This window comes from Corylus avellana, chromosome 8 (genome assembly GCF_965113065.1).
Source record: "Corylus avellana chromosome 8, dhCorAvel1.hap1.2, whole genome shotgun sequence".
Lineage (NCBI taxonomy): Eukaryota > Viridiplantae > Streptophyta > Magnoliopsida > Fagales > Betulaceae > Corylus > Corylus avellana.
This window is the reverse complement of record NC_142497.1, coordinates 14,914,951-14,930,462: the sequence shown is the minus strand read 5'-3', so window position 1 is coordinate 14,930,462 and position 15,512 is coordinate 14,914,951. Positions and strand designations below refer to the sequence as shown.

The 15,512-nt window shown below is 36.6% G+C and overlaps 1 pseudogene; it reads right to left on the bottom strand.

Moving 5' to 3' along the window:
* Window positions 1-4,078: 4,078 nt before the first annotated feature.
* On the bottom strand, window positions 4,079-4,579 carry LOC148584155 (toll/interleukin-1 receptor-like protein pseudogene; annotated as a pseudogene).
* Between the last annotated feature and the right edge of the window lie 10,933 nt (window positions 4,580-15,512).

Here is a 15,512-nt window from a genome sequence, read left to right as displayed (position 1 = left end):
AACTTTTCTCTCTCCAACCAAATTACAGTTTTTTACGCGTCTTCGGATGTGCTTGTTGGCCATATCTTCGCCCTTACAACAAACACAAGCTCGATTTCCGCTCCGACACATGCATCTTCATTGGGTATAGTCCCTCTCACTGTGGCCTCTCACTATGGCTATAAATGCCTTCATCCATCAACCGGTCGGATCTACATCTCCCGACACGTCAACTTCGATGAATCACTTTACCCATTCACCTCCCTTCCTAAACTCCCCCAAGTTCCATCCCCCACTTCCCACACCACTATTTTTCCCCCCTTTGCAAACCCTCCTGCCCCAACCCTATCATCTCCTTCACCCTGCGATGCACCAAGAACAACTGCCATTCCATCCCTTGACCCGCCATCCCCTCCTACATCTCACACACCTGCCCTTACTAACACTAGTTCTTCTTCTGACTCTCTGCAGGTTCCTGTCACCTCTCCAGCCTCCGCATCTCCCATGCCTCAACCAGGACATGCAATGCAGACTCGGTCCAAGAACAACATTTTCAAGCCCAAGTCTCTTCTAGATGGTCTAATTCGCTACCCGCTTCCGAAAGCGCTCCTTGCCACTGCCAACCTCGACGAGATTGAACCCACCTGCTACTCCCAAGCGGCCAAGCACCCCGCCTGGTGTGATGCTATGAACATCGAGTTTGATGCCCTCCTCCACAATGGCACCTAGACTCTCATTCCTCCCACCTCCACAATGAATATAGTTGGCTGCAAATGGGTTTTTCGTCTCAAACGGAAAGCCGACGGATCCATTGATCGTCACAAAGCTCGCCTAGTTGCTAAAGGATTCCACCAACAATCTGGCGTTGACTTTGGAGATACTTATAGCCTTGTGATCAGACCTACAACCATTCGACTTGTTCTGTCCCTCGCCATCTCCTCAGGTTGGCTCATTCGACAAATTGATGTACAAAACGCCTTCCTCCACGGTTGGCTTTCCGAAGATGTCTACATGGCCCAGCCCCCTGGCTTCATCCATCCTCAGTTTCCTCAGCATGTTTGCAAATTACAGAAGGCCCTCTATGGCCTCAAACAAGCCCCTCGTGCCTGGTTCTCCCGCCTCAGTGATCGCCTCTTGGAACTTGGCTTTGTCGGATCCCGATCTAACTCCTCCTTGTTCATCCTCCACACACCTCAATGCACTACCTACGTCCTCATTTATGTTGACGACATTCTCATCACTAGCTCCCGACCTCATGGCACAACTGACCTCCTAAACTCTCTACATGCTGAATTTGCCATCAAAGACTTAGGGCCTCTCCATTTCTTTCTTGGTATGGAAGCTATAACCACTCCCGATGGTCTCCTTTTATCTCAACAACGCTACACCCTTGACCTCCTTAAAAAGAGCAATATGTCCGAAGCCAAGCCTATCAAGACTCCAATGTCCACCGCACATGCTCTCTCACTCTTCACTGGGGATCCCCTCCCCGACCCCTCCACCTACCGCAGTCTCGTCGGTACCTTACAGTACCTTTCCCTCACTCGACCTGACATCTCATTTGCTGTCAACAAAGTCTCCCAGTTTATGCACCAGCCTACCTCTCTTCATCTTCAAGCTGTTAAACGGATCTTGCGCTACCTCAAATCTACACTCACCTTTGGTCTCCTTCTTCGCAAGTCAACCTCTCGCACCCTCCAAGCTTATTCTGACGCTGACTGGGCTAGCTGCCCTGATGACAGGAAATCCACCGGCGGATTTTGTGTTTTCCTTGGCCCTAATCTCATGTCATGGCCCTCACGCAAACAACGGACTGTTGCTCGATCCAGCACTGAATCCGAATATCGTACTCTTGCAACCACCGCTGCCGAGCTCATATGGCTCCAATCCATGCTCCGCAAACTTGGTATTTTTCTTCCCACACCTCCCACTCTTTGGTGTGATAACATTGGAGCCACCTAGCTCACCGCCAACCCTGCCTTTCATGCCTGCACCAAGCACATTGAAATCGACCTTCACTTTGTTCGTGACAAAGTCGCCTCCAAGACTCTTGACGTCCGATTCATCTCTAGCAAAGATAATCTAGCTGACATCTTCACCAAACCAACTGCCTCACCTCACTTTTTCACCATGCGGTCCAAGCTCCACATCGTGTGTACCATGTCTCACTTGCGGGGCGTATTGAACCTACATATGGTCAACAAGAAACCACTCTCTCTAAGGAAATTAAAGCAACGGCTAAAACCCAAATCAAGGCAACCACAAATCAAGCAACAGCTACCATCAACAAGGAAACCCAAATCAATCAAGAATAAATGCAGCAACGGCTACTTCTAAAATGGAAATCATTTATTTGATTTGTATTTTCTTCCTATTATGTAAATGCAATCTCATGTATATAAACCCATCATATCAATGAAAATCAGCGAGGCAAAATTATTTCAATCTCTCCTTCTATAGGACATTCCCTAAAAGTTTTGTATTTAATTTTTTGTAAAACGTTTTTTTTTTTTTTTTTTTAGTTTATTTTGAGAAATGTGTTTTTACCCAAAAAAAAAAAAAAAAAAATTGAAGAATTATATTTAAACTTTTTATAAAGTTCATTATAATTTTTTTTTTTTTTTCTCAAGGTGGGATTAACCACTGTTCTTCTTCTATTTTGAACATCACAAATTTTACATGAATATTCAACCCTTGAAGTCAGATAACCATCTAACTTGAAGCAATATTGTTATTTTGTAAAATATCTATTTTCCTAGTAGCTTAACTCATGAAAAAGAATCAAATGTAAAATTTAAAGGGGTTTTTAACTTAATTCTTACCATATTTTCTTCTAGAACATGACGAACATCTTCATGAAACCATAATCTACTGCGCTTGCCAGATTCTTTGGGTGATTCTTATCGAATAATTTCTCGATTGCCATATTTTCTTGTTGTTATGATGATTCTACTTCTTAAACCAAACCAATTGCCTTTTCCAACTATCTTTTCTAATTGGCCTGAATGATCCACGTCATCAAGAACTAGAAGTATCCTTATTAAGCGAAGCCTTTGTTGTATCAAAGTAATTCCTTGATCAACATTGTCAACCATTTGACTTGAACCTCCTAGGATTTTAGAAATAAGTTTAATTTGCAGATGGATCAAGCCCTTTTTGTTGGAAGTTTCTCTAATGTTTCAAGAAAACAACTATCTTCATAATGAGAAGCAATCGAGTTGTAGATGGCTTTAGCAAGAGTTGTCTTACCAATCCCACTAGTTCTGAAGGTCCCTATCATGCATGTGCTGTCATTATTCTCTATATCTAAAAGCAACTTCATATCCTGTACATGAGACTTTATTCCAATTGGATATTGGGCAACTTGAAAGTTTGTATTATTAACTAATTTTGAATTCACCCGTTCGATGATTTCGTCAATAAATTCAGGTTCATTCCTACCAATACAAAAAGATAACAAAACATACTAACTACTAAGTTACCTTCTGATAAAAAGAAGAGAAATTATGTATTAAAAAAGTAGGACTAGAAAGAAAAGTTAGTGATACATAACTATGAGGGGGTTTGTTATGCACCATAGCACTGTTCATACTTTTTATAAAATAATAATAATAATAATAATAATAATAATAATAATAATAATAATAATTGGTATAGAAAAGTGAAAAAGTGGTATTGAAAAGTAGAAAATTTTGTTTTGTTGTGATTTTTTTATTTGAATTGTAGTAAAAAATAAATGATGTGATATAAAAATAAAAAGGTTTTAATGTTGATTTTTTTGAAAAAAGGAAGTGAATAGTGTTTAGGGGTGGGGAGGAGTTTGACAAATGACCCCGATATGTGTGCAACAAATGGAAAGTTCATTTTCCATTTTTTTTTTTAAGTCATGAAAAAGTTATTTAAGCAAATTATCACATCTAAAACAAAAGAATCGACCGAGTTTAATTAATTTTAGAACAAAGATTATTAAAAGGTTAATTACAAGTAGACATTTTTAAATGTAAAATAGTTCACATGCATGCATGAAAACATGTGTATATGCGATGTACCATAATTAAAAGAAAAAAAGAACAATATAGAAGGGAGATAGCAAAGGTGGTTAGAAATACCTATTTCCCAAATACATCCCGGATAAATTCGCCACTTCTTTTAGGGCTCTCTTCCACCCCACCACCTTCATTTCATCATCCTTGAACCTTTTTGCAAGTTGAGTGAATGCTTCTCCAACCCTATTGGTTTGATGTCATACTTCCGAAGGATTTACGTCATAAAACAGTGGTAGAACTAGTATCTCCCTTGTCTTTCTGCACACGAGGATCTTCATCAGCTCGTCCGAGCACCATCTGGATGATACGTAGTTTTTAGTGAGTACAATGATCGAAATCTTTGACTCTCTAATGGCTTTGACAAGTGCCGGTGAAATTTCCTCTCCACTTCGAAGTTTGTCATCCATGACAGTGTTGATTCCTTTTCGACGTAAATCTGTGTATAGATGAGTAGGGAAAGTTTTACGAGTATCTTCGCCTCTAAAACTTAAGAATACATCCCATTGAAATATGGAAGAAGAGAGTCATGACAAAGAAGCTGTGTGGAAGGCCATAATACGAAGTTGCAAGAGTACTAGTTAGTAGAGAAAATTGAGAGAGAATTGCAGAACCGCTAGCTATACCTCCTTAATTATGCAAGTTTGTCAAGATAATAATGCAAGTTGTCACATGCTCGCAACGCGTCAAATTAAAGAAAAATGAGAAACTTGTCGGCAACGGCAACAAGTTTATAAAGATGGACTTTGACCAGCTTTGTGGGAGTTTTCTGCTGCAAATGGCAAACCCACTACATTAAAGAGAAACAGCTTGAACTTGTGCACACAACCATGTATAGGCTAATTGTTGGGTTGTTGACTATTTTTTCGAGGGGCCATTAGCCTAACATATAAGACTTAATTTTTTTTTTTTCCCAGCTTTAGTTGGGGCCATCGCTCTTATTGGTCTCCACTTGGCTCCGTCACTTCTTAAAACTCTTCATGTGAGCATAAATAACACAACTCTCCACCTTCATTTTTGGTCTAAACTTATTGTAGAAAGCCCTCCAAATGGTGGATTGAGATCCCTTAGAATTCTCTTTAAATTTGAGATTCTCAAATTCAAAAAATTTAGCTGTTCATCTCATCTAAACGTCTAAAATAAGCCATGTTTTGGCTTTTAATGAGGAACCATGACTTATTTTAGACGCTTAGATGAGATAAATGACTGAGAATCTCAAATTTAAAGGGAATTCTAGGGGATCTCAATCCCCAAATGTCATATTAGTACTAATAATAATACAACACATTTTTCTTATAATAAAAAAAAAGAAAAAACAAAAGAAAAAAAAATATATATAAATATAAAAATAGAAAACAAAAAAAATATATATAGGGTTTGGTTGGACCACTCCAAATTGGCCAACGAGGTAGCCAAACCACCCCAAAGGATTTAGGATGGTTGGGCATGGTTTTGGTCAAAATTTCAAATAAAAGTTCAAGATAGGGAATTATTTGTCATTTATACTTACCGTATGGAGTTTTAAGTAATTTTTTGGGAAAATATCACTTAACCGCCCTTGAGTTGTCATCACCTTTGCAATGTCCCCCTAAAGTTTAATTTCTCACAATTTAGTATATCTATCTTTCAATTGTTTGCAATCTCACCCATCCACTAAATTTTTCCAATACACTCTAATTTGTTTTAGGAAAAAAAGAAAAGAAAAAAATTACAAAGATTAAGGCTTTGGTTCGAATTTAACAGCATGCAAAAAAATTTAAATATTGTTTTTCTAAAAACGGGTATTTTGTTGTGATTGAATGGAAAATCCAAAAAAAATCTATTGGTGATTTTAAAAGAAACATTTTAAAAGCCATTGGTGATTTAATATTGACTTTAAATCTAGAGATTATTATTATTGACTTTTAATATATTGGTGATCTTAAAAGTCACATCACAGTTAGGAGGACACTAGGAGAACACAAGAAGAACACCTAGCATTTCCTTTTGTTTTATTATATTTTTTCAAAGTCCACCTTGTGGGCAAGAGGGAAGAAGGGAACATAATAAAGAGAAGAGGAGACGTAAGGAAAGACTTGTGTGTTTTGTTTGTAACTTCCATTTGGAGAATTGGGTCTGTTATCTATTCAAGCGTACATGGAAGGAAATGGCCGAGCAAAGCATTTGAGAGAATTACCTGACCTCCCTCGACTCCGAACAATCTGCCGCTTTGAACATCTTTGATATCTTCCAGATTCCACAATGTGGCCATATCTTCTCCAGTTTTGTCACTTGACATTGACTGTGTTCACTATCGTGGGGGGCTTTCCAGCATGGATAGACAGGCTCGCCATTCTTTTTTTTTTTTTTTTTTCTTTTTTCATCCTGTCCTACAATCTTCTTATATACTACATATGATGCCACTGCCCTTTTGCTACACTATTAGGGTCTAAAAACTCCCCCACCATGAAGAACCATATTCCGGCGAAACCAAATTTTTCTAGAAACTACAACAGAGAGCTCACATTCTTCAATGGAACATTCAGATTGTAATGCCTCCACAAGCTGCTTGAAATCAAATTCTTCCCTTGAATTGCGGTACTTTTGTAATGGGCCTAATTAAACCGAGTGAAAATGACAATTCTTATAACAAAAAACATAAGGGGATGAATGAAAGAACATAAAAACCAAGGTTTACTTACACATTTAGAAATTGAAAGAAGGTTTACTCAATTATGTTTGCTTTGATCAGTGAAGATCTTCTACACAACTGTGGCCTGCACTTCCTTGCTTTTACAACTGCTACTTCACCATGGTTGCCTCCTGGCTGGACTGAATATTGCACAATCTTCTCTTGCTTCTTTGAGTATTATTAAAGGTACGATATTTAACACAAATCTGTGCTGATAAACAAGATTTGCAATGACTTTAGTTGCAGTTCCACTTGGATGACAACTCTTTTTGGATATTGAATTTTGGTTAAGATCCCAAATACTGGATTTTGTTTTTTCTTATAACTTGAATAAGGATTATCTAGATTCATTAAACATTATAAATATTATTTAAATAAATGTTTAACTTTTACTAACTCGACATATATATAACCTTCTTATTTTTTATAGATGAGATATAGTACATAGAAAACATAAGGAAACTGGGAAAAAAATATAAAAAGACTCCGAACACACCTATAATTGTTAAGAATTAGGTTATTTAATAGGAACACATTTTGCATTATTTCTAAGAATAATGAGGTTGAATATGTAGGTGTTTACCAAATAATGTGTTAGGGGTGAACACCAATTTTTGATGCTCAACGGAATTAATCTACACCTCTTTGTGCAAATTAAATAGTAACACAGTAGCAAAATAATAATCAAGCAAACCCATAGGCAAGACACCAAGATTTTTACGTGGAAAACCCTCCAAAGCGAAGGTAAAAACCACCGGACCTAGTCTAGTTAAATCTTCCACTATCAACAATAACGAGTTTACAATTGTCTTCCCTATAAAAATATCTAGAGGTTATCACCACATCAAGAATACATGCATTCTTGGATTAAACATAAATTCATCACCCAAAAGTGGATTCCAACAAGAATAAAGAAAGATCTCACCAAGTAGGTATAAGCAATCAAGCGCTTGGAGAGAAATTCCAACGATCGACACCAGTCAATACATAGCACTCGTCGTCAGGAGCAACACTCTAAAATAGCATCAAGATCGGACCACAAATGAACCTCCAATCTCTGACGGATGTGAATAGGCGAAACCATTTTTTTTTCTCCTTTTTCTTTTTCTTTCTCTCCTTGCACTGCACTCTTTCTTTTCTTCTCCTTATTTTTCTCTTCTTTTTGTCTCTCATAAACACACGTATAGTGTGTTAGAATTCTACTCCAAGCAAAAATCTTTGTTTTGTGGTAGTCCATGTGGTCCCCACATAACAGGGACCACCCAACAACTCTTGCCAAAGCTACCTACAACTCAATTGCCACACAGTTTGAAGGTAGTTGTTTTCAGGAAAACATTAGAGAAACTTTTGGCCAAATGGACGGTTTAATTCGTTTGCAAAGTAAACTTCTTTCTAAGATCCTAGGTGACGTAAGTCTAGTGATTAACAATCTTGATCAAGGAATTACTTTGATACAATATTGGCTTTGCTGTTTGAGAGTACTTCTAGTTCTTGATGATGTGGATCAATTAGTTCAATTAGAAAAGTTAGCTGGAAAAGGTAATTGGTTTGGCTGAGGAAGTAAAATTATCATAACAACAACAGATAAAGATTTAATTCGTGCACATGGAGTTGATTCAGTATACCAGGTGAAGAAGTTGGATCACAATGAAGCACGTGAACTTTTCAGTCGACATGCCTTTAAAAGTGGTGAACCTAACAATGATTTTATGGAACTCACAGAATATGTAATAGGTTATGCAATGGGCCTTCCACGGGCTTTAGTGTTGCTAGGTTCAAATCTATCTAGTAAAAGCTTGCATGAATGGAAAAGTGCATTGAATAGGTATAAATGCATTCCTTATAAAAAACATTCATTGTATACTTAGAATAAGTTATGATGGGTTGGAGGACACTGTGAAAGATATTTTCCATGACATTGCATATTTTTTCAAAGGAGAAAAGTAGGTAATGTCTAGAAAACACTAGACAAGGGTGATTTCCTTTCAGATTATGGTATAAAAGTGCTTGTGGATAAGTCTCTCATGTCTATTGATGAGTTTGAGAGATTAACTATGCATGACTTGCTGCAGGAAGTGGGTAGAGAAGTTGTTCGACAAGGATCACCCAAAGAATCCGGCAAACGTAGTAGGTTGTAGTTTCATAAAGATATTCGTCATGTCCTAGAAAAAAGTACGCTCAGACTTATGTTAAAAAACTTTTATAATTTACAATAGTTTCTTTTTCGTAAGTAACAAGTTGCTCCTTGCAGTCAAACTCGATCAAAACACTTGACGGATTCCGTTAGTGTGCCACATGAAAGCCAAAAAAATGACAACATGTGTCACTATATATATTCCAATAATAAAATGAGTAATTTGTTAATAATTTGTTAGAAACATCTTTATGGAACTACAGCCTACTACGTTTGCCAGGTTCTTTGGGTGATTCTTGTCGAACAATTGCTCTACCCACTTCTTGCAGCAAGTAATGCATAGTTAATCTTTCAAACTCATCAATCGATATGAGAGACTTATCCACAGACACTTTTATACCATAATCTGAAAAGAAATCGCCCTTCTCTAGTATTTTCCTTACATTACCTACTTTTTCTCCTTTGAAAAATATGCAATGTCAAGGAAAATATCTTTCACAGTGTCCTCCAACCCATCATAACTTATTCTAAGTATATCGTGAATTGTTTTTATTAGGAATGTTTTTATACCTCTCCAATGCACTTTTCCATTCATGCAAGCTTTTACTAGATAGATCTGAACTCAGCAATACTAAAGCCAGTGGAAGGACCCTTGCAATAACCTATTACATGTTCAGTGAGTTCCATAAATTCACCATTAGGTTTGCCCCTCTTAATGGCTTGTCGACTAAAGAGTTGAAGTGCTTCATTGTGATCCAACTTATTCACCTGGTATACTGAATCAACTCCATGTGCAAGAAGTAAATCTTTATCTCTTGTTGTTATGATAATTTTACTTCCTAAGCCAAACCAATTACCTTTTCCAGCTAACTTTTCTAATTGGACTAATTGATCCACATCATCAAGAACTAGAAGCACCCTCAAACAACAAAGCCTATATTGTATCAAAGTAATTCCTTGATCAAGATTGTCAATCATTAGACTTACGTCACCTAGGATCTTAGAAAGAAGTTTATTTTGCAAATGGATTAAATCGTCCATTTGGCCAGAAGAAATTGGACACCATATGCCACACAGAAGGTCAAGACCGACTACAAATCCTCTATAAACTGATTCTTATTATTTTGAAAAGGAGAAGAGTCACAACGCCCGTCTTGGCTGGGAGAAGAGCCCATACGGCATAAAAGAAAAGAAAATAACAAAGCAGTGGGCTTCATGCGACTATTGTTGAGTATTTAGGGATTTATTCTTAATAGTCAAGTTATTTCTTTTCTATGTTTTTTTATTTATACATTTTGGGGATGCTTTTTAATTTGAGAATAATTTCGTGTGACAAGTTTATTTTGACTCATTATGATTTTTGTTTATATCAAATGCTTATTTTGTTTGATTTGTTATGATTCAAAAATATATTGAGTACTTAATTTATGGTCACATTGTAGAATCCTGCTTGACTAACTCTTGTGATTTTATTTTTTGTGTGGACTCTACACATGAATTAGAGGTAAATGTACGGAAGCCTATAATTGAATTACCACCTCATGAGCTCAACCTTTTGCCGTCAAGTGAGAATGTCCCGAAGGTTAAATTAAAACCCTTGCCGATGGCACACAAGTATGCACATTAATATCGAAGAATGACTTTCTTGTGGTAAACCCATCCAAACTTGATACTTTCCACAGGGGTAAGTCATTTGATGTTGCGAATGACTATAAAAGCATGATGTGTTGGAAGATTGCAGACAAGAAAAAGATGAAATAAAGAATCGTGCATGTTAAAATCTGCAATCAATTAGTGTTAGCTAGTTTTTGTAGCGAAGTTTAGGTTATCTTTGTTTTTGTTTCTTTTTTTGTTTTCTAAATTTCTTTCGCAGGTAACAAGTGTCAATTTGTTTCATCACTTCAAGGTACTCTCACTACAAAAAAGAAATGTTTTTGTTGGCCAATAGTTTATGACGTGTCAAGCATATTGACACATCAGAAACCTTTTTTGACGTGTTAGTATTGACGTGTGTCAAAGGTGTTAGTTTTAAGTGTTGGCTAAATGTTCGGTGAGCAAAATAGATTCAAAGTGCCAAATCACTATGGGCGTCCGAACGAGATTCATAGTTGTCCGGATGAGATTTAAAAGCTGCACAGTTAATTTTATCCCGAGGGCCTCGTCCGGACGAGCCCATTTACCGTCCGGACGGCCCGTAGTCTGCTAGGTTTAATTTAAATGTAATTGAATCCTAATTAGACTAGGGGTCTTTGTATTATATATATAGATCTCTACAGATCTGTATTACTACGAATTTCTGCATCTAGAATTCGCCGTCGTGTGCTAAGAGAGTCGGTGATATAGAGAGTTTGTTATCTCTCTTAGAGTGATAATGTGTTTTTACTTGTTGATTGTTGAAGTGAAGTCAACCGGAGTTCCGGTGAAGGGAGATCACGTAGAAGGATTGTGCCAGCTATCTCTGGAAAGGGCTACTATGGCAGAAGGCAAGTGGGTTGCATGTCTTATACAAGATCGTGTCAATTGCAAAGGTTTTGTAAGTGTGAACGTCTTGTAATCCTTTATTCTTTTACTAAGTTAGTTGATTTCCTGGGTTTGGCTGCCCCGGAGAGGTTTTACTTTTAGAGAGTCCTTTAATTGATTTCCTCTTCGTAACCAAAATATATGTGTTGTTTATTGTTTATTGTTTCATATATTTTTGGTTGTTAATTAATTGTTAGGCCATATCTATTTCCACATAAATTGTGTGAAACACCTATACATTCAAAATAGGTGTCGTTTGGTGTTGTATATAGAATTTTCAATTGGTATCAGAGCGGGTTCACTCTGCTTCGATTAATTTCCTGAGTGTGATCCTAGACTCCTCATAATATGTCTCACACAATTGCACCTAACTCACTTCCGTCTTTGACGGATCCAATTATGCGTTTTGGAAAATTCGTATGAAAGCATATCTCAAATCCGTGGACGTTTGGCATATTGTTGAATCTGGATGGACTAATCCTGATAAGGCAATTGCCGAATTTTCAAAGGACGAAAAGAGTGCTTCTTCTGCGAATGACAAAGCGTTAAATGCCATTTTCACATCTATCTCCATCGAAGAATTCTCAAGAATTTCTCGATGTGTAATAGCTAAAGAAGCATGGGAAACATTGGAAATTACTCACGAAGGAACTAAAATTGTGAGGGCTTAAAAAATTCAGATGTTAGTTTCTCAATTTGAAGAGATTAGGATGGAAGAGGAAGAGACATTTGATGATTTTTATTCTAAGCTTAGCACTATTAGAAATTCTACTATTAATCTTGGAAAGAAAATGAGTGATGCTAAGATAATAAAGAAAATCTTAAGATCCAACAGATTACTGCGAGGTTTATACCTCAGATTACTGCTATACAACAGAGCAAAGATCCAGAGACAATGAGAGTAGAGGAACTTGTTGGTTCTCTTCAAACATTTGAACTCATGTTACCTTAGCCTAAAAACTCAAAAAATCTTGCTCATAATATTAAGGCTACTAAAGGTAAATCTGTAGTTCACTCTAGTGAGGACTCTGGAGATGAGGAAGAAATAGCTATGATTGCTAGGAAGTTTAAGAAATTTTTCAGAAACAATGGAAATTTTAGAAGTAGGGAATCTAAAAATTCTGTGAATCCTAGTCATGAGGTTAGAGATAATTATAAAGGCAAAAATGATGAAAATCAGAAAGATAAATTATCTCATGGTCGTAAGTGTCATGAATGCAGTGGTATTGGTCATATTCGTGCTGATTGTGGAAATTTGATAATTTCAAAAGGCAAGGCCTTTAATGTGACTCAAAGTGATGAGTCAGACAATGAGGAAAAAGCTGAAAATTTTGCTAATTATGTAGCTTTTGGGGTTTCTTATGATAGTGAACATGAGGCTAGTGAGTCTAACTCTCTAAATAGTGAACATGGCATATGTGATAATGAATCAGAAGCGGAGGGTGATCTGCAAAATGCTTATAATGATCTATATGTGGAATGCATTAAATTGAAGAAGTTGAATAAGCAGCACCTACAGAAACTCAAAGAAGTTAATCTTGAAAATGATCAACTTTCTATTGCCTTAACTGATTCACATGCTATTCATAATACTTTGATGTCTGAAAATCACATGTTAATTGCCAAAGTGAAATCCTTAGAGAATGATCTTAACGAGTCAAGAAATCATCTGAAAACCTTCTCTAGTGAAAAGCTAAATCACATGTTGCATAATCAGAAACATTCCTTTGATAGAACTGGATTGGGCTTTGATAAATCTGTTGTTTCTTCTACTAATGTTGCTTCTCCTTCAAAGTTAATTTTTGTGAAACCATGTAAGAAGAAAGCTTGACTAAGAAGAAGGAAATGTATCCTCAAGTTTCAAGAGGTGAGAAAGGTAAGGGAATTCTAACTGATTCCTATGTGTCTCGTTCTACACCGAGACGTGCTCATATGCCAAGGAACCAATCTTCCCAAAGGTTCATTCCTACATGTCATCACTGTGGTAAGATTGGGCATATTCGCCCTAATTGTTTTCAGTTGAATAATCATGATTCAAAAAGAGACTATTTTCGTTCTAGGGATAGTCATGAGGAATTATTCAACATGCTAAAAGGTGTTATCACCCAGTTAAATGACTTGGACAAGAGTCGCACTTCTGTTCCCAAAATGAAAGTTTGGGTTAAGAAGGTTGATATCGTTCACCCGTTGAGGGGGAGTGGTATTGGCCTCACCTAGTTTAGGTGGGCACATTGCATGCCTAGGACATACTTTGCTTATATATATATATTTGTGTCCTAGCGTCATAGTTTGTTGGGTGTTTGTTTTTTGGTTTAAATTTTTTGTTGTTGTTTGTGTTTTGTTTCTTTTAACATGATTTGTTTTGTGTGCATTTAAAAAAATAAAAATAAAAACAATCAAAAAGACAAAAATATTTTAATTTGGTTGTTTTTCTTTTCTCTCTTTTGTCTTATGTACCCAGATAGTCCATTAATTTCTCATGTTGCTTTCATAGATTTAATTCCTTCCATCTTGGAATATTCTAAATATGCATGAGATAAAAAATTGTTTCAATGGACTTGTTTTTGTGGTTACCTAAAGCTTGAGCGTATGTGGTACGTTTTACCTATGCTTAATTCTTATGCACACTTAAGCTTAATTGGAAGTAGTTTCTTTTAAAGTGAGGTATGTTAGGTAACTACATGAGGTGTTTTTGACTAGTCATATTTTTTTCAAATTGACCATATGCTAGTTGAACCTATGGCTTAAAAATTCCTGCATTCTTTCTTTTGTATAAAGCACCAATTGATTAAGGACACGCTCTCAAAAAGAAAAAGAATCAAAATAGTGAAACATAATCAAAAGAACATGTTCCTTATGGAATTTATTTTCACCGTGTCAAACTTGTGCTATTTTTTTCAAAAGAGGATTGTATTGGATGAGAGTCGCTAGGCCCTAGTATGATAAGATTTGACTTTTGATTGAATTTACTTGTCAAAAACCTCGTGTTGGTGAAACTTTCTCCTCTTTTGTAAACTGGTATTTTTTTTTTCTCATTAAATGGCTTACACACACAACACACAAGCATGGGTTGAATGGATCATTTCTCTTGGCTTGGGTTAAACAATATGAGTTTCTTGCCATTTCTAGTCTCATGTATATTTTGCATATTTGGAGTATGTTTGGGATATTCATTGCTAAAATACATGAGTTGTTGATGTGGGTATCATGTGTGTTCATTTGACTTTTGAGGGGGAGAAATTTTTTTTTTAAAGTTTCTTGTTGATTATTAAGTCTTATATTGAGGGGGAGTTTCTGTTATTCATGATCTTGTTGTATTCTTCCTGCATTTTCCTATATGTGATCATGAGTGTTTGATTATTGTTTTTCCTGTTCCATATATACCTTGATGTTTTTGTGTTGAGTGTTTCATGAAACATGATACGTTTTGTCAATTTGTGACAAAAAGGGGGAGTACAAAATTGGGCCGATTGATTTTGTCTCTAAAATTGCCAAAGGGGGAGTTTGTAAGTTTTAAGTGTTGGCTAAATGTTCGGTGAGCAAAATGAATTCAAAGTGCCAAACCACTATGGGCGTCCGAACGAGATTCATAGCCGTCCGGACGAGATTTAAAAGCTGCACAAATAATTTTATCCCGAGAGCCTCGTCCAGACGAGCCCATTTACCGTCCGGACGGCCCGTAGTCTGCTAGGTTTAATTTAAATGTAATTGAGTCCTAATATACTATGGGAGTCTACTAGGTTTAAGTTAAATGTAATTGAGTCCTAATTAGACTAGGGGTCTTTGTATTATATATAGATCTCTATAGATCTGTATTACTACGAATTTCTGCATCTAGAATTCGCCGTCGTGTGCTAAGAGAGTCTGTGATATAGAGAGTTTGTTCTCTCTCTTAGAGTGATAATTTGTTTTTACTTGTTGATTGTTGAGGGGAGATCATGTAGAGGGATTGCGCCAGCTGTCTCTGGAAATGGCTACTGCAGTAGAAGGCAAGTGGGTCGCTTGTCTTATACAAGATTGTGTCAATTGCAAAGGTTTTGTAAGTGTGAACGTCTTGTAATCCTTTATTCTTTTATTGAGTTAGTTGATTTCCTGGGTTTGGTTGCCTCGGAGAGGTTTGACTTTTAGAGAGTTCTCTAATTGGTTTCCTCTTCGTAACCAAAAT